The sequence below is a fragment of the Chiloscyllium plagiosum genome, unplaced genomic scaffold (genome assembly GCF_037043375.1).
Source record: "Chiloscyllium plagiosum isolate Xiang-an unplaced genomic scaffold, Cpla_swu_hap1 HiC_scaffold_22, whole genome shotgun sequence".
Lineage (NCBI taxonomy): Eukaryota > Metazoa > Chordata > Chondrichthyes > Orectolobiformes > Hemiscylliidae > Chiloscyllium > Chiloscyllium plagiosum.
Window position 1 is genome coordinate 25,060,828 of NW_028270160.1, and position 24,775 is coordinate 25,085,602.

General features: G+C 40.8%; 1 protein-coding gene across 1 annotated transcript in view; it reads right to left on the reverse strand.

Moving 5' to 3' along the window:
* Positions 1-2,676, reverse strand: part of tdrd1 (tudor domain containing 1) — a 91,041-nt gene extending 88,365 nt beyond the window's left edge. The window contains exon 1 of the mRNA XM_087999260.1: positions 2,542-2,676. The gene's annotated coding sequence lies outside the window, so the exon portion shown is untranslated. The remainder of the gene's footprint in view (positions 1-2,541) is intronic.
* Positions 2,677-24,775: the final 22,099 nt, after the last annotated feature.

Sequence of the window (24,775 nt, forward strand, 5' to 3'; positions counted from 1 at the left end):
CATGAACAGCATGGTTAAAACCTTCAGGGCAATACTCATGGCTACCAGGTAAGGAGGAGACATGCATTTTACTGTGTAATCTTTACACCCACTCAATATTTAACTCATTTCAATTCTCATAATTAAACCTTTTTTTTTAAATTGAGAAATGTAATCATCTGAAGTGAGTTCTTAAAAACCTGTCCCAACTTCAACTACATGATTTTTTTCCAGGCTTGGCATTGTGAAAATTATTCAGAGTTGCATGGGATTATTACCCTGCTATACTGGAAACAGTTGTTATCAGCAGTCTCCCTTTGTTCAACCTATATTGAACAACTAGAATTTTGCTTCAAGTTTCTTAAGTCTGTTCATCAGGTTCTTGCCTTCATTTTTAGATCATAGAGATGCCCTGTATTAATGAACTTATAATTCAGATTAAAAAGTCATTGACTTGATATCTAATCATTGCCAGCATCTGCAGAGAGAAACAAATATATTGAGTATTTCAAGTATTTTTCATTTTAATATTTCTGTTATCATTTCAAAATATAATTCCCTGTTCAACACTTCATAAATACAACTTTTTGTCATCCATTCATCTTCCCAATTTTTGAGCATGCAGACCACACAGCTTTTAATATTCAACTAGCTGGAAGTATTACAGCTCTTTCCTTCCTATTAACCTGAAAGAGTTATATTAATTATCTTATAACTAATGTCTGCAGCCCTGAGTCCCTTACCCCTACCTTTCAGTTTCCTCCTCACCCTTAACTCTTTCCATCTCTTCTACTGAAGACTTATTCCCTAGCCTCTACACCCCCACATCCCTGTAGTTTCGATTCCCAGACTCTCCTTCACCACCATTCCCTCAACTTTCATGCCCAGAATTTTTGCATCCAAAAAAGAAATTATTTGAACAAGTGAAACTGCCATATTCATGAACATGTAATTGTTAATGAATATCACTTCTACTAAGGGTACATGGTGTAGTCAGTTAGCGTTTATCCTTCCGCCATCCAATGATTAGGAGACAAAATATTTTGTCAAGGCATTTGCTATGGCATAGCAAGCAAGGGTAAGGTGCACCATTAAACTTCTGAGTTACACTACATCACAACATTGAAGCAGCAATTCGATATATGCCTAATTACTAAATACACTGATTGGAAAAAAATCCCTGCATCCACATGATAGATACAGACTAAACTTATCACAGAACATTAATCCAGGTAAATTTTAGCTAAATTACCATTTAAATGACCTGGTAAATTAATCACTGCCAAACAACATTACTGACATTGTAAACTTATTTTAAGTGTGAAAATCCTTTGCAATTTGTATAAATTTTAAAAACATGCTGAAAGTATGTAGTTTTTTTGTCTCTTAACTCTCTTCACCTTCCCAAACCTGACTTGACAGTTAATTCATCTTATGTGAAGAAACAATAGGAAAATAAAAATTTGCATTAATACAACATCGTCCACTATGACCAGACATTTCAAAATAGCTTACAGCCAAGTAATTGCTTTAAGTAACTGCTGTAATAGAGGAGTCATGATAGTTAATACATACAGTAAACTCCTAACAATGTAAAAAATTACCACATTTCCTATATTTTCACAACTTGAAGGGAAATACTAGCCAGGAAATGAGGGATACTCTCATTTACACTGCTGTACCAGTCCTAGTGCCATTTACCAATCCTTTAATTTGACTAGTCAAGCAGGAAGACTTGCTTGCACTGTTCTCTCACTGGTAACAAAATTCAGAGCAGCTTGCCATGTGATCTTTTAACTGAACACACAAGGATGAATTTAATTCATGAAAAATACCATGTAAGGCCCAGCCATAACGAGTTATGGTCCATTATCCCTAAATAAAGTCTGAAGACTTTGTATATAGTTATCGACAGCACTGAACACAAGAAAATACAACCAAAGCCCAAATAATCACCACCTAATGTGCCACCATTAGTATGAACTGCACAATGATCAAACACAAGCTGCAGATCTATCAGGGAATTTGAAGCAGTCTTCACACTGTTTCCAGTGCTTCGGGCCAAAGCTTCTGGTCATATGTTATGGCTACTTAACATCATCAAGATCCACGTAGTAAGCAGTTGATGCTAAAACTGAAAATAATTTTATATGCTGCAACTAGGAGATTCTCATAAAGGGGTTAAGACATGATTGGGACAAATGAGGAAATATCATGAGGCTAGAGTAAAAGAACTAACGCAGGATAAAGTTATTCCCCTTTTCACATTGCAAACCCAAATCATCAACAAAACTTCAAACGGAGTTGGATCTTTGAGCAGTGTGCTCCAATTATAGCAAAATTCTCTGCCTGTTACTTTACACATACTGTATGGCCATAACTTTCAAAAATTGTAATTTCTGTGGCTTTGGTGTTCAGATGAATTTTTAATCTGCATACAAAAAATATTCGACAGGGAACAAAATCTGAACTCTTAAACCCAGGATGTTTCCTAACCCAGAGAATAATCTCCTCACGACAAAGAGGCTCCCGAAAAATCTAAACAAACAAAAACAAGCTAACCTCAAGCTAACAATTTGCACCTTTCTTTGCTCGTCCTTTCCTGCTAATGTCGATTTGGCTTGAATACCGAACCACTGAATTGGGGCCCGCAACCAAATTCCGACAGTTCAACGAAAACAGGTTAGGATTTTGTTGCTTTTGGTCCCCAGTTTCAATCTCCCCTCCTGTACCATCGACCGAGGGGAGCCGGATCACATCCAGGGAAGGTTTAACAGTCAGAAAGCATCCGCCACGCGGAACATTGACCGTTAAGCCCGCCACCCACTCGCCCACAGCAGCACGTGCCTCTCACCACGCGTGCGCCAAACCTGGCCACGCCCACATCCAGGCCACTGCCGGAAAGTTACAGTTGCTTCCGTTCATTAAAAATGTCTGCATCATTTTAATCCTGGCCAACGAACGCATAGTGATGCATTAAAGCTTCCCTGTCTCTGTGTTTGCTGCCAGGCTTCAAATCTCGCTTGTTCCACAGGTATACCTTAATGTTTCTGGTAAAACTCCACAACACCAGGTTATCGTCCAACAGGTTTATTTGAAAGTACAGGCTGATTAAAAATACCTACTCTTGATTCCATTTCATCTTCTTAACGATTGCGTGGGTTTTCAGCAAGACACAATATACCCACACAGATGGAAACTCAACACAAAAGATTGTATACTTGTTTGTAAGCCAATCACAGTACAGCGGTCTTGTCCTGGTGTGGAGGTCTTCATTTTTGGCATCCAGTCATTCCAGCAGCCTGGCAACCTTCTCCAGGATTGGTGGTCTCGGACTGGCATGGCGGTCCTTCAGCAGAGGCTTCCAGCCCAGTATCCTGCGGCCTGGTATGGCAGTCTCATTTCAGCTGCATCTTCAATGTATACCGTCATTCCTAAATCAGCTTTCCCTGAGCCCAGGGGTCATTAACTGAACTGTGATGAACTTCATCTAATTTTACTCTTTTTTGTTATTATGTATAACTGTAATTGATTAGATTAGATTACTTACAGTGTGGAAACGGCCCTTCGGCCCAACAAGTCCACACCGACCCTCCGAAGAGCAACCCACCCAGACCCATTCCCCTACATTTACCCCTTCACCCAACACTATGGGCAATTTAGCATGGCCAATTCACCTAACCTGCACATTTGTGGACTGTGGGAGGAAACCAGAACACTCGGAGGAAACCCACACAGACAGTTGCCTGAGGCAGGAATTGAATCCCGGCCTCTGGCACTGTGAGGCAGCAGTGCTAACCACTGTGCCACCATGCCGCCCCTGTAAATCCTGTCCATCAGGATTTCCACCAATGACTGATGTCAGGCTCACTGGCTTTTCCTTACCAACTTTCTTAAACAGTGGCACCATGTCAGCCTTACCCAAGTCTTCACCTGTGACTATCGATTAGATTAGATTCCCTCCAGTGTGGAAACAGGCCCTTCATCCTAACAAGTCCACACCGACCCTCTGAAGAGTAACCCACCCAGACCCGTAATTCATTCTGACTAATGCACCTAACACTATGGACAATTTAGCATGGCCAATACACCTGAGCTGCTCATCTTTGGACTGTGGGAGGAAACTGGAGCACCTGAAGGGAACCCACGCAGACACAGGGAGAATGTGCAAACTCCACACAGACAGTCACCCAAGGCTGGAATCGGATCTGGGACCCTGGTGCTGTGAGGCAGCGGTGCTAACCACTGAGCCACCGTGCTGCCTGTAGACATCATGGTGGGTGACTTATAAAATGTTTCACCGTATTTTTCATGTAAAAGTACACATGACCAATAAATTTTTGTTCGATTCCACATCTGTTCACATGGTGCTTTTTTCCCCCAGAAACATTCTTGTGTCTCCTAACTTCCTTTGGATAAATACATAATGTGTCATAACATTCAATGCTATGGGGCTGGTCCAGGAAAGAGGTACAAGTGTAGATATACTGTATTTTTGACACTATAGACTTGATAGGCCAAAGGGACACTTCTGTACTGTATAATTCTATAATTCTTTTCCTTTAGAATTTCACCTATGTGGTGTAAAATTCCAAGCAGTGGAATGTGGTGAAACGGTTAAAAAATTATGTCCCAATACATGTGTGAATCTAACCAGAATGGAATGTGTTTTTTAGCCTTGCTCTGCTGTTCACATGAATGTTTATATCTGGAAGGGAGTATATCAGCTGGAAAAGTCTCCAGTTCGGTGAGTCTGCTCCGGGGTTACGTTTAACCGCCGAGCGTGGGTTGTTGGCAACCGCTCTACGAGAACTGACGGCTCCCAGTTTTTGTAACATGTAGAGTGAGTATAAGCCAGACCCGTTGTGCGACACTGCGGGGAATAAAATGCCCATATTCTAGCAGTCTCGCCTCTTGGTCGTTTGTTCTGTGTCAGACTACTCTCCTACGAACCTGACCTTGAGAATTTTTTAAAACATTTGGCGTAGTCGGCAGGATCAATCGCAATTGAGGAGAGATTTTGATACAGAACAATGTTTTGGAAAACGACTAAGAAACCAGAAGAACAAACTGTGGAGGTCCCGACCGTCCCGGGATGGCATGGATGTGGGCATGTACGTGGCAGTTTGTTTGAGAAAGGATCCCAGTCCTGCCGAAGAACCCCTTGCCTGGGGTACAGCGGAGGATGTGGGCATGTCCAAAAGGCTGAAGCGGAGTTAACAGAATTGAATGGGATTGAACTGAACTGAACTGAGTGGAACTGAAGTGAATCAAATTGAACGGAACAAAATGGAACTGAGCTAAATTGAATTGAAATGGACGGAACTGAATTGAATTACACTGAATTGACTGAACTGAAATGAACTGAAACGAATTGAACTGAATTAAGCATAATGTAACACATGTATTGGGCCAAGCAGTGGAATGTGGTGTAAAATTCCAAGCAGTGGAATGTGGTGAAACGGTTAAAAAATTATGTCCCAATACATGTGTGAATCTAACCAGAATGGAATGTGTTTTTTAGCCTTGCTCTGCTGTTCACATGAATGTTTATATCTGGAAGGGAGTATATCAGCTGGAAAAGTCTCCAGTTCGGTGAGTCTGCTCCGGGGTTACGTTTAACCGCCGAGCGTGGGTTGTTGGCAACCGCTCTACGAGAACTGACGGCTCCCAGTTTTTGTAACATGTAGAGTGAGTATAAGCCAGACCCGTTGTGCGACACTGCGGGGAATAAAATGCCCATATTCTAGCAGTCTCGCCTCTTGGTCGTTTGTTCTGTGTCAGACTACTCTCCTACGAACCTGACCTTGAGAATTTTTTAAAACAACCTCCCATACCCATCCCTCATTACTCATTGTCAAGACACTTCAGTAAAATAATATTTGTCCTTGGTGTCCAGAACTAGGGACCATTGCTAAAAAATGAAGGGTCACTCTTTTAGGACAAAGATGAGTAGATTATTTTCTTTCATTGGATTATATGACTTCAAAACTCTCTGCCTCACAAAGGGGAGTTGGGTCTTTCAATATTTTTAAGGGGGAGACAGGTAGATTTTTGTTAGTCAGGAGAATCAAAGGTTATCGAGGGAAGATGAAAATTTGGAGTTTGAAACACAAACAGATCAGCTATGATTTTATTGAATGGAAGAGCAAGTTTGCAAGGTCAAAAGGCCTGCTTCTACTATTAATTTGTATGTTCACAGCTCTTTCCAAATGTCTAACAACTCTGTAGCTTCGATGTGATGCAGAACAATATTGGTTGGTTCCTCTTCCATTTTCATGTGGTGAAAATAATCTGATTGGTGTTGGATACTTTCTCACTGTCCATAATGTCTGATAATTCTCTGTACCTCTCCTAAACAATCTTAACACACTGGCATGTAAGACGTTTAGCCATATAAGTATTGTGTTGTTTTCTGAGAATAAAAACAGAAAATATTGAAAATACTGAGATGGTCAGACACATCTGAGACCAAAGTTAAAGGAGCAATAGTCAACCTCTTCATTATTCAACATGACCGATCTGTACCAACTCCATTTTCTAACCAGTATCCCATATCCATTGATTTCCAGAGTAACCAAAAATCTGCCCAATTCAGCCTTAAATATATACAATGAAAATCATCACGCTCTCTGATATAAAGAATTTCAAACATTCACAAACCCTGTTGAGTACAGAAATTTCTCTTCAGCCCCATTCTAAGTCACTTCACCTGACAAAGGAGTAGCACTCCGAAAGCTTGCAATTTCAAATAAACCTGTTGAACTATAACCTGGTATGTGACTTTTGGCTTAAACGTAAATGAGTTGTCCTTAATCTTGAGACTCTGCATCATACTTTTCCCAATGTCGTGTCTCAGGGATAATATGTTGGAAATCAAGCCCTGCTGTTCCTAGAGCCAAAGTTAAAGATTTTATCAAAGTATGCAAATTTCCCTATTTACCTATCTTTGTTGATCCAGATTAACAGAAAACACAAACCAAGTTCTGTTATTAACAAGAGTTGCTTTTTATTATAAAATACAGAGATTCTAATCCAGGTAAAGAATATGAACTGTCAACCTACAACTCTACAGCATGATGGCTCAGTGGTTAGCACTGCTGCCTCACAGCACCAGGGACCTGGGTTTGATTCCTGCCTCGGGTGACTGTCTGTGTGGAGTTTGCACATTCTCCCTGTGTCTGTGCGGGTTTCCTCCCACAGTCCAAAGATGTGAAGGGCAGGTGGATTGGCCATGCTAAATTGCACACAGCATTAGTGCATTAGTCAGAGGGAAATGGGTCTGGGTGGGTTACTCTTCAGAGGGTTGGTGTGGACTGGTTGGGCCGAAGGGCCTGTTTCCACACTGTAGGGAATCTAATCTACTAGTTAAAATTGGAAACCACTAATAAAACACATCTTCACATGCATACATACAAACAAAATGATGTTATACTTGGGGAAAGGCAGTTTAATGGACTGGGTTCACAAAGATGATCCTTTAGTTTGCCAGGGCCTGGTGCTCTTCCACCACTCTTCTCCAAGTACATTTCACTTCCTTCCAGGAGGCACAGAGTGAATGCATTGTAAACTATAAAAGACACAGCTTACAAGAACTGGTGGGACATGATAACTGCTGTTTTTTAAGGCTTCAGTTTTTTTTTATTACAGGGAAGGGATGCCAATTCCTCATCAGGAGGTTCAAACAGAGTATAGGGCCTCTGATGTTATAGACGTAAGAATTTTAATAACTCTTCATGGATTGAATGCATCAACAAAGATAAACCATGAAACTCAAAAGAATCAGCATGGCACGATGGCACAGTGGTTAGCACTGCTGCCTCACAGCGCCAGAGACCTGGGTTCAATTCCCGCCTTAGGCAACTGTCTGTGTGGAGTTTGCACATTCTCCCTGTGTCTGTGTGGGTTTCCTCCGGGTGCTCTAGTTTCCTCCAACAGTCCAAAGATGTGCTGGTTAGGTGAATTGGCCATGCTAAATTGCCTGTAGTGTAAGGTGAATGGGGTAAATGTAGGGGAATGAGTCTGGGTGGGTTGCTCTTCGGAGGGTCGGTGTGGACCTGTTGGGCTGAAGGGCCTGTTTCCACACTGTAGGGAATCTAATCTAATCTCAAGGCACTTTATAACTGTCTGAAATAAACTATTAAGGACAAGGGGAAAATTGTACCAGACTTGAAAGCAATTAGCCATGTCTTGGAAAAGAAGGAGCCGAGATAACACAGACAAAACTGCTTTGACACCTGTTTGATAAACTGGATTCTTTATTGCCACAAAGGATGTGAATTGGCCTGCTTAGGAATTTAAGGAGTTAAACACAGGAAAGCTTTGAACAGACAGTTAAGGCCAAATGTAACAAGGAACAAAATGAGTTAGTTCTGATAAGGAAGCAAGCTGCAGACTCCAGGCCTCAAGGAAGATAATCAATATTTTGGATGAAAGGACTTTAAGCATCATCAATAAATCACCTCGTGGACCTGAAGGATGAAAGTTGGATAATAGGCAAGTTGGATTGTGAGGCCTAATTTGCTTATTTGACTAGTCTTATCTTGGTTGCTCCATACAATAAAGTGTAAGTAATTGTTCAGTACCCAGTTGTCTGTGAGATTTCTTAATAAGTAGCTGAATTAAACGTAACTTCTGGTGGTTTACCCACAACAACCTAATTTACTCAGACTCTCAACCTCAGACAACTTTGTGATAAGTTCATGATGTTAAAGTCATTTTTCTCTTGAAGCAACTTGAAAAGAGTTGTAGGATTTGTAATATTAAGGAATGATGATGTACTTCTAAGTCAATATGGTGAGTGGCCATATATATGAGAATAGAACACTCCAGCTCATTGCTAATCTGCGACCTGACTTTACATCCCATGTCCTGTAATAATTACAGCACAGAAAGGGTCATCTTGCCTGTGTTGGTTCCTTGCAAAAGCAACTGAGCTAAATGCACATAGCTCATGAGACTGCAATTTTCTTTTCTCTTCTGGTGCTTATCTAATTTTCTTTTCAAACCATAATTGAATCTATCTCCACCACACTCATTCCCCCCAAATCCTAGATGGTTTGATGGAGTCATAGAGATCTATGGCACAGATAAAGGCCTTTCAGCCCATCAGGTCCGCACCAGTCAAGAACAACCTCTCATCTATTCTAATCCTAATGATTTGTTGCATGTTTACCAAGAAGAAGGTGCTGCCAATGTCATAGTAAAAACGGAGGTAGTTGAGATACTGGATGAACTAAAAATTGATAAGGCTAGAAATTAGAAAAAAACTTAAAATTGCTGGGTCAACAGAATCAGATATCTGAAGATTCTCAGAAAAGTAAGGGCAAAGGCATTGGCAATTATCTTCCTTTGATATAGGGGTGTTGATAGAGGACTGGAGGTGAGTGAAGGCAATGGCCTAGTGGTATTAGGACTGAACTGTTAATCCAGAGCCAAGGTAGTTTTCTGGGGACTTGGGTCCATAATCCCACCATAGCAAATGGTGGAATTTGAATCCAATAAGACATTTGGAATTAAGAGTCTAATGACAACCATGAATTGATCGTTGAGAGAAATTCATTTGTCTCAATAATATCCTTTGGGGAACGAGACTGCCATCCTTATTTGCCTGGCCGACATGTTACTTTAGACCCACAACAATATAGTTGACTCTTATCTGCCCTCTGGGTAATTAGGGATGAGCAATAAATGCTGGCCAAGCCAACAACGCCCTCATCATGTGAATGAATAATAAAAAAATTCCAATAAGAAATATCTAACTTAAGAAAATCAATCATTTGCATTCACTTAGCACTTACCTTGCCAGTACCCTTGCATGTCTAAATGCTTTTACACAGTGCTAACTAGTGGTGGCAGTGTGTTTGGTGAAAGGGGGTAACTTTCAGAAGGGGAAAGTGAAGATTTTGTGAGATAAATTTGAGGAACCCTGTACTTGAAGGCAAAGAATTTGTCCTCGACCTGACAATGCTTCAAGTATCCCACTGTGCACATTTATTAGTGTTCCCCTATATCGACGATGCCCTCCACCGCATCTCTTCCACTTCCCGCTCCTCCGCCCTTGAGCCCCGCCCCTCCAACCGCCACCAGGATAGAACCCTACTGGTCCTCACCTACCACCCCACCAACCTCCATGTACAACGTATCATCCGCTGTCATTTCTGCCATCTCCAAACGGACCCCACCACCAGTGATATATTTCCCTCCCCTCCTCTATCAGCGTTCCGAAAAGACCACTCCCTCCGTGACTCCTCGTCAGGTCCACACCCCCCACCAACCCAACCTCCACTCCCGGCACCTTCCCCTGCAACCGCAAGAAATGCAAAACTTGCGCGCACACCTCCCCCCCCTTACTTCCCTCCAAGGCCCCAAGGGACACTTCCATATCCACCACAAATTCACCTGCACCTCCACACACATCATTTACTGCATCCGCTGCACCCGATGTGGCCTCCTCTATATTGGGGAGACAGGCCGCCTACTTGCGGAACGTTTCAGAGAACACCTCTGGGACACCCGGACCAACCAACCCAACCACCCCGTAGCCCAACACTTTAACTCCCCCTCCCACTCCACCAAGGACATGCAGGTCCTTGGACTCCTCCATCGCCAGACCATGGCAACACGACGGTTGGAGGAAGAGCGCCTCATCTTCTGCCTGGGAACCCTCCAACCACAAGGGATGAACTCTGATTTCTCCAGTTTCCTCATTTCCCCTCCCCCCACCTTGTCTCAGTCAAATCCCTCGACCTCAGCACCGCCTTCCTAACCTGCAATCATCTTCCTGACCTCTCCACCCTCACCCCACTCCGGTCTATCACCCTCACCTTGACCTCCCTCCACCTATAGCATTTCCAAAGCCCCTCCCCCAAGTCCCTCCTCCCTACCTTTTATCTTAGCCTGCTGGACACACTTTCCTTGTTCCTGAAGAAGGGCTTATGCCTGAAACGTCCTTGGATGCTGCCTGATCTGCTGCGCTTTTCCAGCAACACATTTTCAGCTCTGATCTCCAGCATCTGCAGCCCTCACTTTCCCCTATATCTGGCCCATCAAAATCCTACCTTGATTCCTCTGCAGCAAAATTTGTACAAAACTTCACCCTATGAGGAGTTGGTATATAATCTATGTATTCCTCCTGACATTACCACAATCCACATTCGCACAATAACTCACTACATGTTGATTCTGACTTGATAATAATCTCAACATTTGATCTCCATGACTGCAAGCGGTTTTGAATGTTCTGTACTGGGATGAGAAAAGTACAGGTGATTTGCAGTTTTACACAGAACATGAGTTTGGAGTCCTGATGGTTAAGAAGGGAGGATATTGCATCTTTTCTTGTAGCTTAGAAAGATGTTGTGGAAAGTGAAGGTGTTTTGAGGGTGGTTGAAGATAAACTGAAGCTTTGATGAGGAAAAACATCTTTCAGAATGATGAAAGAGGAAAGGAAATGCAATAGTTAGTGGCATTTTGTTGGAAATAGTGATGGATAATAGTGGTGATAGATGAGGACAAACAAAAAAGGTTGTGGAAATAGTTCAAAACCAATGATTCAGAACCAATGATTCTAAAGGAGATTGTATGGTAATTACAGAAAATAACTTGCACCGTTACAGAGATTTTGTGTGGACAGGACTGAATTAATTGCTTTGCAGTGAGGTAGTGTAAACTTCATTGGATCAATTCTCTCTTCCTGTGGCAATAACTCTATAACTTTAAAGAATGCACTGTCATTTCAGAGATGCCCTGCACAATTCCTAATATTTGCCCTGTTTTGTGGGCAATGCCCTGGAGGTTCTGCTGGACCGGGTGGTGTAGACATGAGATGTTTACTGTTCCCAGGACAAGCAGAGGAGGATACAACATCAGACAATGCCAGAATAGTCTGAGATTGGCTCCCAGGTCAGTGCAATTTCAGCCATGTGGAGGGATTACAGCAAATGATGTTCTTCAATCAGCATAAGAGCCTACTTAAACACACTGTACTTCTGCTACTGTACTCACCTCTCTCCAAGACTCATGCTCTACCACTCCCAATGCTGTCTGCAACATCTTCTCTCACTTGTTTTCATCCATGCCTCACCCTCACAGCAATAAGTCTGCATGTCCTCAGTGCTGCCTACTCACATCCTGAGTCACATCCCCACCTACAACAGCACTAACAGGTGCATCATTTGCTTCATTTAATACCTGCCTCTCTCTCATTCCAGGAGGAAAGAAAACCACAAAAGGGCAGAAAGAGTCGAGACAGCTAATGGGCTACCTGACATATGGCTCCTCAACCCGATTGAGGAGAGAGTCCTGACCATCCTGAATGGCTGATAGATCTTGTCCAATAAAAGGCTTCCCTTGACTTATTGGGATGGGACTTCCTGACTGAAAGTTATCTCCTTTGACTTGATTGAGTACTGCTGACACACATGACACACTTCCTGGTTTTGTATCTGCATTAAATGCTAAGGCAATATGGCAGTACTGTGAGCCTGTTATCTAAGGCTGAGGAGCAGGGCAGAAAAAGGCAAGGCATGACAAGGAAAATATGCTCAAAGTAGGTTGCTCGAAGTGAACAAGACGTGTAGCCAAGTCCAATCCATGAGCTGGTGTCATGTCTCTGGGGGCAAAGTGATCTTGCCACGGCACGACAATTTCAAAATAGTTCTAAAGAAGAATCATAGCAAACACAAAAAGTTAACTTGGTTTCTCTCTCCACAAATGCTGCCAGCCCTGCTGGGTTTCTCCGCCATACAATGATAGGTGCCGATGCGTCCCAAGGTCCAGTGTTAAAGTGCAGAAGCATACTGTAAGTGGATTAGAGATAAGCTGTAAGGGTTTTTAGAGGCTGGCATTCATTAAATGCCAAAGTTTGTAGACAAAGTCTATGGTATGTGCCTGGCAGCTAACATGGAGATTCTTTCAAGCAAGTTGAGCCTAAGTTGCCAGGTATCCAGTATGACTTACATGTTGAGAATTCTCAGCATCTAGTCTGCTCACGTTGTTGGTACATTACAGATCTGCATATTAATGAGGTGAGATCTGCAGTTAATAAAGTTGTTAAAAAGCAATAGACCCCCTTCATAGGCAACTTGCTAATGAGAACCTTAGCTTGATGCACAAAACTTAGGTAAAAGGTAGATTTATTTATTTATTTCATATATTATTACGTCTACCTAGGTACAGTGAAAAGTGGTGCAGCAAGTTGGCCCTAATATCAAGATAAGCCCCAGCAGAATTTTTATTCAACCCTGCCATATTTCTGGCCATAGTCCACATTGTTCAGCACCCTACAAGATTCCAACTACAAAGTTAAATTAAGTGTCATTAAAGTTCAAAGATTATGCCCTTTGTAGCCATTATTAGCCAATTGTCCACCTATAAAATTTAACAAACTGAAGAATTACAAGGATAAGTGAGTGATGGCTGCTGCTAGAGAATTGGCAAACATAGCTGTAATGATGTTTCATTTCCAATATATTAATAAAATGGAAATTTATCCTGTTACAGACTTGGTATATCTACCTATCAAAGATTGGAATGTGAAAACAATCCATCATTTGTAAACTTCAGGTATTGCAATAGTACAATAGAATGGCTTTTCAGTTCTCTGCTATTGCTGAGTAGACTTTGGGAAGTTGATACTTGTACAATAGAAGTGACACGTGAAGTAATTTTACAGTGATTTCTCTGAGCTTTTGGAGTATGGACGTTGCCAGAGGCACAGTAGTAGATATTGTATTCACCTTCACAAGTGATGGCAATATATAATAATATTATTTGCACTCCAAGTCCCTTTTTTATATCTGAAATGACATTTAAAGCTAAATTGAAAAGAACTGCAAAGCTGGCTTTCTAGGATAGTTTTTTGGGGATGAATCCTGCATGAATACTAACCACCACTAAAAACTATTTATGCTCATCTTAATTTGAATGCATTCCACCCCAAAACTAAATTATTTTTTGAAGCAAACTATGTTGAATTATACCTTCCATACAATGACACCTTATATGATATAGGAGGAATAGTCACAGAGACAAGATGTGGGCAACTGAACAGAATAATTCTCTTTTTAGTTTTCATGACTTTCTTTCAGAATTTTGTAAACATTTGAGATATAGTGATAATAGATGGATGTTTAACTTTTGTACAACTGTGCACATGGGAGTGAGATACACTAATACAGACAAATATCCAGAAAGCAATCGCAAAACAAAAAACTTCATATAAAAGTTGTTATAAATTAAATGCCTCTAGAGTGTTTCCATTCTATGCCCTGCACCTCCATTCAGTGTGAGCAAATATTATATGCTGGGAACAAAGAACTGAATGGCAGGAATGAACCATGAATGAAAGGTAAAGTTTAAATTTTGCAGTTGGTTACTATAGAAGCTAGTCATTGAACATACTCACATGAGGCTATCAATAACGTTTAACAAAAGAACATTTGTGAATTGCAATAGTTCGAAAATATCCTAATATAAACAGGAGAAAGTGAGAACTACAGATGCTGGAGATCAGAGTCGAAAAGTATGGTGCTGGAAACATAGCAAGTCAGGCAGCGTTTGGAGAGCAGAAGAATCTGTGTTTCGGGCATAAGCCCTTCATCAGGAATGTGGGCCCACACACCTGATGAAGGGTTTATGCCCGAAACGTAATTCTTCTGCTCCTTGGATGCTGCCTGACCTGCTGTGTTTCCAGTGCCACACTTTTTCACTCTTAATATAAACAGCAAAACAAAGTTTCAATCTGTTTCCCAGCAATATCTTTTACAGGGACTCAATCTTGCTGAATTGTCTATCCTATGTTAGCTCTTTAATATCTTAACTAACTGACAATTTCCAAATCTGATGACTGAGGGGCCATTTTCCCATTCTGATGTCTAAAACCATTTTTTGGTTCTTGCGGCTTGAGAACTTCCACATAAACTTCTCACAGCTTAGAATTTATGAACATAATTCTGTCTGCTGTTGTTAAAACTGTTATCTTGAACTAGAACCTAATTCTTCTGAATTGAACACAAAACCCTGATGGGCCCTACTCTCTCTGTTTGTTATTAAAATTCAACTTTGTAAACACTCCATGAATTGACAAGACAGGTAACCTGCTAGGCACTTATTTAAAATTCCAAGTTTCCAAAATAATAATGTATTATACACCTTTATCATGTGCATCACAAGCAAGGTCCCTTCATGTAGGTTTTAGGAGTGTAGTGGAATAGTTGGGGTAGGCATATGAGTAAGAGCTGGCAATAATTTTTGATATCACTCTGAAGCCAGGAGTGTACATACTTCTGTTGTGTTAATGATAGCCAATTTGTAAAGGAGGTTTCAGATGCTTATTAGGCAAAACCCTTGAGTCTTTGTATTTTCTGTTTTTATTGATACAGCAGGAGACAAACTTCCACCTCAGAATGAACATTCAAACCTATCTCCGTATTTCATATTTAATACTCCTTCTTGTACCTGGAAAACTGGCACACACCATCAATTTTCTAGAAACAAAACCAGAAATTGCTGGAAAAGCACAGTGGGTCTGGCAGCATCCACGGAGAGAAGCCAGAGTTAACATTTCACATCCAGTGACCCTACTTCAGAATAACTTCTTGTTTCTGAATTCCAGCATCTGCAGTTCTTTGCTCTTTTTTGATTTATGTTCGGCACTTTAGATCTAGTAATTCACCAGTTAATTAAATCTCATATTCCAATCACATTTTGTACTCAGCCATAGGTTTACATTTCAGATTTCATGTTCCTTTCTGCAGTGATTCTGGATCAAAGACTCTCACTGCTCCTGAACTCCAGGAGCCAACCCTAGTGCTGTCAGACTATGCTGCTCAGTTCCATGTAAGTTCAAGACTGGCTGGATTGCTATCCAAACAAAAATAAACTATGCTTAAATGCAGCTGAACCTCATTTTCTCCCCGTTCTCTTCCCCATCCCAACCAATATGGCACAGCATCAGATATGTTCTAATTCGTTCATCATCAATACAAACCTCCTGTTTATTCACAGCTTTAAAAATGCCAAAAAGAGGAATCAAATTAAATAAGTTTGAACCGAACCACAGTAGAACTCAGGAGAAAGTGAGGACTGCAGATGCTGGAGATGAGCCCGAAATTGGAAGGGGACGAATATACTGGCAGGGAAATTTGCTAGAACTGCTTGGGAGGATTTAAACTAGTAAGGTGGTGGGTGGGGTGGGGGGTGGCACCCAGGGAGATAGTGAGGAAAGAGATCAGTCTGAGACTGGTACAGTTAAGAACAGAAGTGAGTCAAACAGGGCAGGCAGGGACAAGGTAGGACTAATAAATTAAACTGCATTTATTTCAATGCAAGGGGCCTAACAGGGAAGGCAGGTGAACTCAGGGCATGGTTCAGAACATGGGACTGGGATATCATAGTAATTATGGAAACATGGCTCAGGGATGGGCAGGACTTAATGTTCCAGGATACAAATGCTACAGGAAGGTTAGAAAGGGAAGCAAGAGAGGAGGGGGACTGGCATTTTTGATAAGGGATAGCATTACACCAGTCTATATTGTATCAGTTGCATGCATCACATTGTCACCTTTTGCTATAAACTCTGTGTCTTATGATCCTGCTCCACAGTTACCTGATGAAGGAACATGGCTCCGAAAGCTAGTACAGTACTTCCAAATAAACCTGTTGGACAATAACCTGGTGTTGTGTGATTTTTAACTTGGAATATCCTAGCAATCTCAAAACTGTACATTCTGAGTACCACCAGTCAGTTTAATGTCTGTGATAGAGAAAAGAAGAACATCCAGGAATGAGAAAAATACGAATAAATAGTCAGCATAGATTTCAAATAGCAACAAACTTGCCTGATCAACATTACTGAAGTTTTGAGCAGGTAAAAAGGAGAATAGAAAATGACCATGCAGTATGTATAATTTATCTAGATTTTCAATAAGGTGCCCATAACAGGCAAATGAATGAGATTAGACAATGCAGGGTTGGAGACTTAAGTGTTATAGGGAAAAGGCTGAGAAATGGATTTGATGATTATCAAGTCAGTCAGGATCTTATTGAATAGCTGAGCAGACTGGATGGGCTGAATGACTACTCCTGCTGTTATGTCTTATGATCTATGGTCTTCATTTTAAAGAACAGAAATACTGGAATGATTTAATTAAATAACATATGATAGACATGGCAGGACAGATGATGTGCTGCAGCTGCAGTATGTGGAAGTTACTTGACACCAAAGTGATCCACTGTGAACACATCAGTTGTACACATTTGCACTTCTTGCGACCCTGAATTCAAGTTGAGGAGCTAGAATCCAAGCTGCAGATATTGTACCACATCAGGAGGTGGAAACGTACCTGGACAATTTGTTCCATTGGTTGGTCATACTCCTTAAATTAGGAAATTCAAATTTATAGTCTGTGTCAATGACAGGAGTAGATGAGACAGGTATCAGGCCCTAAGTTGCAGCTCTCGTGAAGCCTCTCTCTCAGCAGTTGTGTCATAGTTATGAATTTTGTGCAAGCTGTGTGGTTGAGAGTGAAGATTTCAGGGAGGATAAACAAACTGACCATAGCACCATGGTGCAGAGAACCATTCAATAGGGAGAGGAAACAGGAAAGTGATAGTGAAAGGGGACTAAAATTAGGATACAACTGTGAACATGAGTCCTGAAGGCTGTGTTCCCTGTCTGATGCCAGGATTAGGGACATTTAATTGCAACTAGAAAGGAATTTGGTTGTTGTTGTCCATGCTGGTATTAATGACATTGATAGGACTGGAAAGGAAGTTGTGCTGAAAGATTTTGAACAGTTAGGTATTAAACTAAAATGCAAAACATTCAACATCTTAGAACTACCATCAGTGCCATGGGCAAACTGACATAGGGGAAATAAACTCAAAAAGTTAAATGTGCAACTTAAAGATTGGTGTGGGAGCATTGGGTTTCAGTTCATGGTGCATTGTCACCAGTACAAGGGTAGAAAGGAAGTATTCCAATCAGACATATTTTAACCTTGCTGGAACTAGTATCCTGGCAAACCGAGTACTGCAGGCTGTACACAGGGCTTTAAACTAATTTAAGAACGGGGAGGGTTCTGGAGGAGGCAATGCAAGCTTACAAAGCAAAAGGATATGATGGCATTGCATGGCAACTGTTTCGATAATGATACCCAGAGTGAAAGAAGGAACAGAACATAAAAAAATAAAAAAAGCAAATAGATTCAAAAGGGGAAAATGGAAGAAGGGCAAAATGAACAGTTTCTTATTTAAATGTGTGTGGTATATAAAACTATATCAATGAATTCTGATTATAATGGGTATGATCTTATCACAGTTACAAGGAGATCAAAGCTGGAAAGTAAATGTCCAGGGGTAGGTAAGGTTTTTAAAGGACAGTGATGAAAGGGAAGGGCAGTGGAGTAGCTTTGTTAGTATGAGATGGAATAAGTACAATAGCAAAAATGATCTTCGTTCAGATGATATGGAACACAATTGGATGGTGGTTAGAAATATCAAAGGGATGAAAATACTGGTGGGAGCAGCCAATATGACCTACAATAGTAGCTATACTATAGGACAAAGAATAATCAGGAAACAATGAGAGCATGTTAAAAAAAGGCAGTACAATGATCAGGGATGACTCTTATTATCATGTAGACTGGGAAAACTAAATTGGCAAAGATAGCCAGAGGAAGAATTCATGAAGCATATTCAGGACAGTTCCTTGGAACAAAATGTGTGGATTCAACCAGGGACCAGGCTGTTTGTTATCTGGTCATATATGATGTCACAGGTTTAGTAAATGATTTCAGTGTAAAAGATCCTCAAGGGAATGGTGACATAACATGGTAAGGTGCAGCATTTCAGAGTAATAGAGACATAGAGCTGTACAACATGGAAACAAATCCTTCGATCCAACTCCATGTTGACCAGATATCCTAAATTAACCTCGTTCCATTTGCCAGCATTTGGCCATATACCTCTAAACGCTTCCCATTCATAACCCATCCAGATGCCTTTTAAATGCTGTGATTGTGTGAACCTCCACCACTTCCTCTGATAGCTCATTTCATTCATGACCACCTTCTGCATGAAACAAATTGCCCCTTCGGTCCCTATTACATACTTCCCCTCTCACCTTAAACCTATGCCCTCAAGCTTTGGACTCCCCACCCTCGGGAAAGACCTTGGCTAATTACCCTATCCGTGCCTGTCATGATTTTATAAATCTCTACAAGGTCACCTCTCAGCCTCTGTTGCTCCAGGGAAAATAGCCCCGCCCTATTCAGCCTTGCCCTGTAGCTCAAATCTTCCAACGCTGGCAACATCAAGTTACAGATCAGTTTGAAGTAAGAAAATTGGCACAATTGTGCTACCCTAAATAAGGGAAATGATATAGGGATGAAGGCACAGTTAGCTAGAGTGGACAAGTCTGGGGTTTAACAGAAAAAGAGAGAAACAGAGAAACAGTGGCATATGTTAAATAATGGGGAACCAGTAAATGGCAGAGGAATTGAATGAATACTGGTACAGCCAGCAATACTCACATCCTATGATGAATTAATTTTAAAACCTGTGGGGTTGCATTCCAGGATTTTGAAGGAAGTATTTACAGACATAATGGATGCACCAGTAGTAATCTTCGAAGAATCTTCATTTTCTGGGAAAGTCCCAGAGGATGGAAAGCCGCTGATGCAATATTCTTATTCTAAAAGAGAAGGAGACACAAAAAACCAGAAACTGTAGGTCAGTTAGTTTAACATTTGTCATTCGGAAAACTTTAGAGAATTATAGAGCATGTAATAGTAGAGCATTTAGTAATACATAATATAAGTAAGCAGAGTAAATATGGCACTATGAAGGTGAAATCATGCTCACAAATTTAACACAGCTATTTGAGGAGATGACAAGCAGGACAGATAAATGGAAACAATAAATTCCATGTATTTGAATTTCCAAAAGACGTTCAGTAAGGTTCCGCACATAAGGCTACTGAATAAGATAAGAGCCCATGGGTTTAGGGGGAGTATATTCATATGAACAGAGGATTGGTGAATGGAAAACAAAGAGTTGAGATAAAGGGGTATTTAGATTAGATTACTTACATTGTGGAAACAGGCCCTTCGGCCCACCAAGTCCACACCAACCCGCAACCCACCCCCCTACACCTAACACTACAGACAATTTAGCACGGCCAATTCACCTAACCTTCACATTTTTTGGATTGTGGGAGGAAACTGGAGCACCCAGAGGAAACCCACACAGACACGGGGAGAATGTGCAAACTCCACACAGAGAGTCACCTGAAGTGGGAATTGAACCCGGGTCTCTGGCGCTGTGAGGCAGCAGTGCTAACCACTGTGCCACCGTGCCGCCAGGTGGCAACCTGTAATTTGTGAGTATCACAGGGAACTGTGCTGGGATTGCAATTATTTACAATATATCTTCATAACCTGGATGGCAGAAGCGAATGTGTTGTCACCAAGATTGCAGATGACACGAAAATAGGTGGAGGGCATGTAGTGAGGAGCTGAAAATGTGTTGCTGGAAAAGCGCAGCAGGTCAGGCAGCATCCATGGAGCAGGAGAATCGATGTTTCAGGCATGAGCCCTTCTTCGAGGGTAAAATAAAGAATCTACAGAAGAATACAGACATGTTAAATGAATGGGAAAAATCTTGGCGGATGAAATATAATGTGGGAAACTGTGAGGTTATGACCTTTGGCAGGAAATATTAAAGTCCTAATTATTATTTACATGGAAAAAACAGCAGCCAGTTGCACAACAAAGGGAGTTGGGGGTTCTTCTGCTTTAATCACAAAAATCTAGCATCTGATTTCAGCAGTTAAAAGGGAAGACAGATGGACTCTTGGCCCTATTTAAACGGAAAGTAGTACAGAAATAGGGAAGTTTTGCCTAACCTATATGAGGCACTACTTAAGACCACACCTGGAATACTTAATGAGTACTGGAGCTTAAGCATCAGAGTACTTGCTCCAAGTAAGCCAAGACAGTCTTTCTTGATGAATAACACAACTGAACTTAGACATCTAAAAGATTATTAAGGAGGGAAAAAATAGAGTATGAGAGACAGTTAGCTAGAAATAGAAAAATATATTGGAAAGCTTTCTTCAGATGCTTGAAAAAGAAAGTTAGCAAAGAGTCAGCCCCAATCAGTGAACTCATATTCTAAGTGGTCCACCTGGCTGACCTTGTTCTAATCACAACAGAGGGAGGTTAATTAAATTCAAGATATCAATCTACAATCACTAAAATAACAATTGCGTGTTTCCTGAGCTGCTCACCAATTCAGAGCTGTCAGATAAACCAAAGAAGACTTATTCAGAGAACTGCCCCTCAACATCATCTCTGGTTTCAAACTTCATCATCAGCAAATCATATGGTGCCTTTATCAGTGTGACTATTAACTATTTTTAGTAATAAGAAACGTAACATTTTATAATTTCTATGTGTGTGCTAATTTAATGAATCAATTTCCTAGTAGAGACCATATTGCACCTCATATGGCTATAGATGTGCAAGAATCCAACACAAGAGATTGTTGGAATAAAATCTGGAGAATCACAATAGGTTATTGTAACTGTTCTCCCTGTCTTGAGGAACAGGAGTATTTGTCATCCAACAGCACAAGCCAAGCCTAAAGAATCCTATAAATATTTTTCAGCCTGTTATTTAATTAATTTTTTGAAAATAGTTAATGAATGATATGAATCATGATGCATCATACTATGTTGAGTTCTTGCATTACAGCTCAAATATACCATGGCTGTGACAGAAAACATTTGAATTATAAAGTACCTATAGCACAGTAACAGGCTAGCCAGCCCAACAGGTCTACGTCCATGTTACTGTTTCACATAAATATTCTCCCACTTTCTTTGATTAGTCCCTCCCATTCCTCGCTGTCCTCTGATTAGCTAACTTTTTGTAAATGCATCCATGCTATTTTTCTCCACTAGATATAATTGTGGCATGAACAATTGAAGAATTGAAGAAGGAATTACATGTGCAATGGTAATATTCTACCTCCAGTCATTGTGATGTGTTAACATGCTTCTGGCCTACACAAATTAACATTAAATAAACTTTAGGTTTATTTGTAAGAGTCCACATAAGACACACAAATTCCATCTCAAGACGGAAAACTTGGAACACCTTTATTTTACAAGCAATGGAAAGTATTTACACCCTTTGTATTACAATGTATATCTTCTAATTTATTTTCTACCTTTCTTGAAGTCTTCTGGCTTCTGTTGTGGTTTCATGGATGAGGCAATCAATATTTTAAACAATAAATAACTGCAGATGCTGGAAATCAGAAACAAAAACAGAAATTGCTGGAAAAACTCAGCAAGTCTGGTAACATCAGAAGTTCTGACGAAGGGTCACCTGACCCAAAATGTTGACTCTGCTTTCTGTCCACAGGTGCTGCCACATCTGCTGAGATGTTTCCATCAATTTCTGTTTTTGTTTCTGATTTCCAGCATCTGTAGTTCTTTAGTTTTTTTTATTTAGAGTTTAACCCACTGCCACATCTCTTCCTGCTATGCTTACCTCAAATAAGTTCTGCTCATCTCTGCAACAGGGTTTCCATTCTAAGCAATATAGTAACTTACCCAAGCATCCACTTGAGTGCAGATATGTTATTGGTTTAACTTCTCAACTGAGAGTTGGTAATGGTAATGTTCCTTCAGAACTCAACATAATGTCAACTTAGATTATTGTGCTCAGGTCTCTTGTGATAAATGTTTGGAGACATTAGTAATCCAGAAATATAATTCAGATAATTGATCATCAATAATAGCCTGTGCCACTAACACACAAGATGTACACTGGTCACTGTGCCTGGATTTTTCCAAAGTTAAAAATAACACACCAGGTTATGCCCAAGTCCAACACTGATGTCTCCAAATCATGGATTTTTCCAGTTTGACTCCAGACACTCTCTAAGCCAATCAACTGATAGGGAAATGTGTTGGCTCTGCTCAGACAAGCATAAGGAGATTACCAATGTTCTATGCAATTTTAGTTCCTTACATCTCTGCATCTGCTTGGACTTCCTAAGCTTTAGCTCTACCAATCTGCAGCTAGGATTTTGAGACTTTCATAAGCAAGGTTCTTTTTTATGCAAATAGAATGCGAGTTTTGTACAAGATAGCTATGAATTCTATCTGTGACTCTGAGCAGCTTGGAATGAGGACATTTAAACATGATAATATTGGATGAAAATAAAATGCAGTGTGCATTGTGGATATTCATCTTCAGAATGTTTGCGATCTGGAATTATTAGTTAAAAACCCATATTTTGCTTTATTATAGGCAGAGATATTGATTTTTAGTAGCACTACTTGCTTGCACTGGTATGTCTTCGAATGTGATCACAGAATTAAACTTCTTGTCAATGGGGTAAGGATATTATTCTCCTATTTTGGGTTGCATTGCTGCTGCAATTTTGATGCTGGAGAACAATTGATTTGACCATACCTCCAACTTGGCACCTAGGCTCTCTACACTTATGATACAAAGCAACTAAACTTTTAGAAAGTTTTTTTCTTACACTTGGCCAACTAAAAATTACACTTTTGTCTCCTTTATTAACTTCGTAAAATCCCACATCTTCTTTGGTTGTCTATTCCTTTGTGCATTTAGGCACAGTAGCATTCATTGATCTTGTGAACAATTATGCAATTCTAAGTTGCAACCATATTTATTCTAGAATTTACATGTTGATGCCAATTGTATGAATTAATGGATGTAGGTTTGCTCGCTGAGCTGGAAGGTTCGTTTTCAGACATTTCGTCACCATACTAGGTAACATCATCAGTGAGCCTCTGGATGAATGACTGGTGGCAGTGGTCTTTGACAGAAAAGACATGACCGACTCTCACTAGTATCCTTACATACAGATGAGGAAGGACACCACTTCGACTGGGACAACACATCCATCCTAGGACAAGCCAAACAGAGACATGCATGAGAATTCCTAGAAGCATGGCATTCCAACCAGAACTCTATCAACAAACATATTGACTTGGATTCCATTTACCATCCCCTGAGAAATGAACAGGAAATGACATTATCACCAAAAATGATATCACCAATCCAAGAAAACCTAAACACTTAAATAGAAAGCGGGCTATGGCACAAGTGCTTCATTCGGAGGCTCACTAATGATGTTAGCTAGTATGGTGACAAAACATCTGAAAACAAACTTTCCAGCTCAGCGAGCAAACCTACATCCAACAGGTTTATTTGGAATCACTAGCCTTCTAAGCTTGTGCTTGCATGTCCACCTAAGGAAGAAGCAGCGCTTTGCAAGCTAGTTATTCCAAATAAAGCTAGTTAAAAATCACACAACACCATGTTATAGTCCAACAGGTTTAATTGGAAGCGTGGAGAAAGTGAGGTCTGCAGATGCTGGAGATCAAAGTTGAAACTTTATTGCTGGAACAGCACAGCAGGTCAGGCAGCATCCAGGGAACAGGAGATTCGACGTTTCGGGCACAGGCCCTTCTTCAGGAATGAGCAGAGAGTGTTCAGCAGGAGAAGATAAAAGGTAGGGAGGAGGGACTTGGAGGAGGGGCGTTGGAAATGTGATAGGTGGAAAGAGGTAAGGGGGTGAGGGTGATAGGTTGGAGTAGGATGGAGGTGAAGAACAGGAGAGGTTCTTTACAGGTCTGTGAGAGAGTTGTCCTGAGCTGGGGTAGGTCGAGTTGCAGGGAATGTAGGTACCGGCGCATGGCTGCAAGTGAAGAACAGTAGAGGTCCTTTACAGGTCTGAGAGAGTT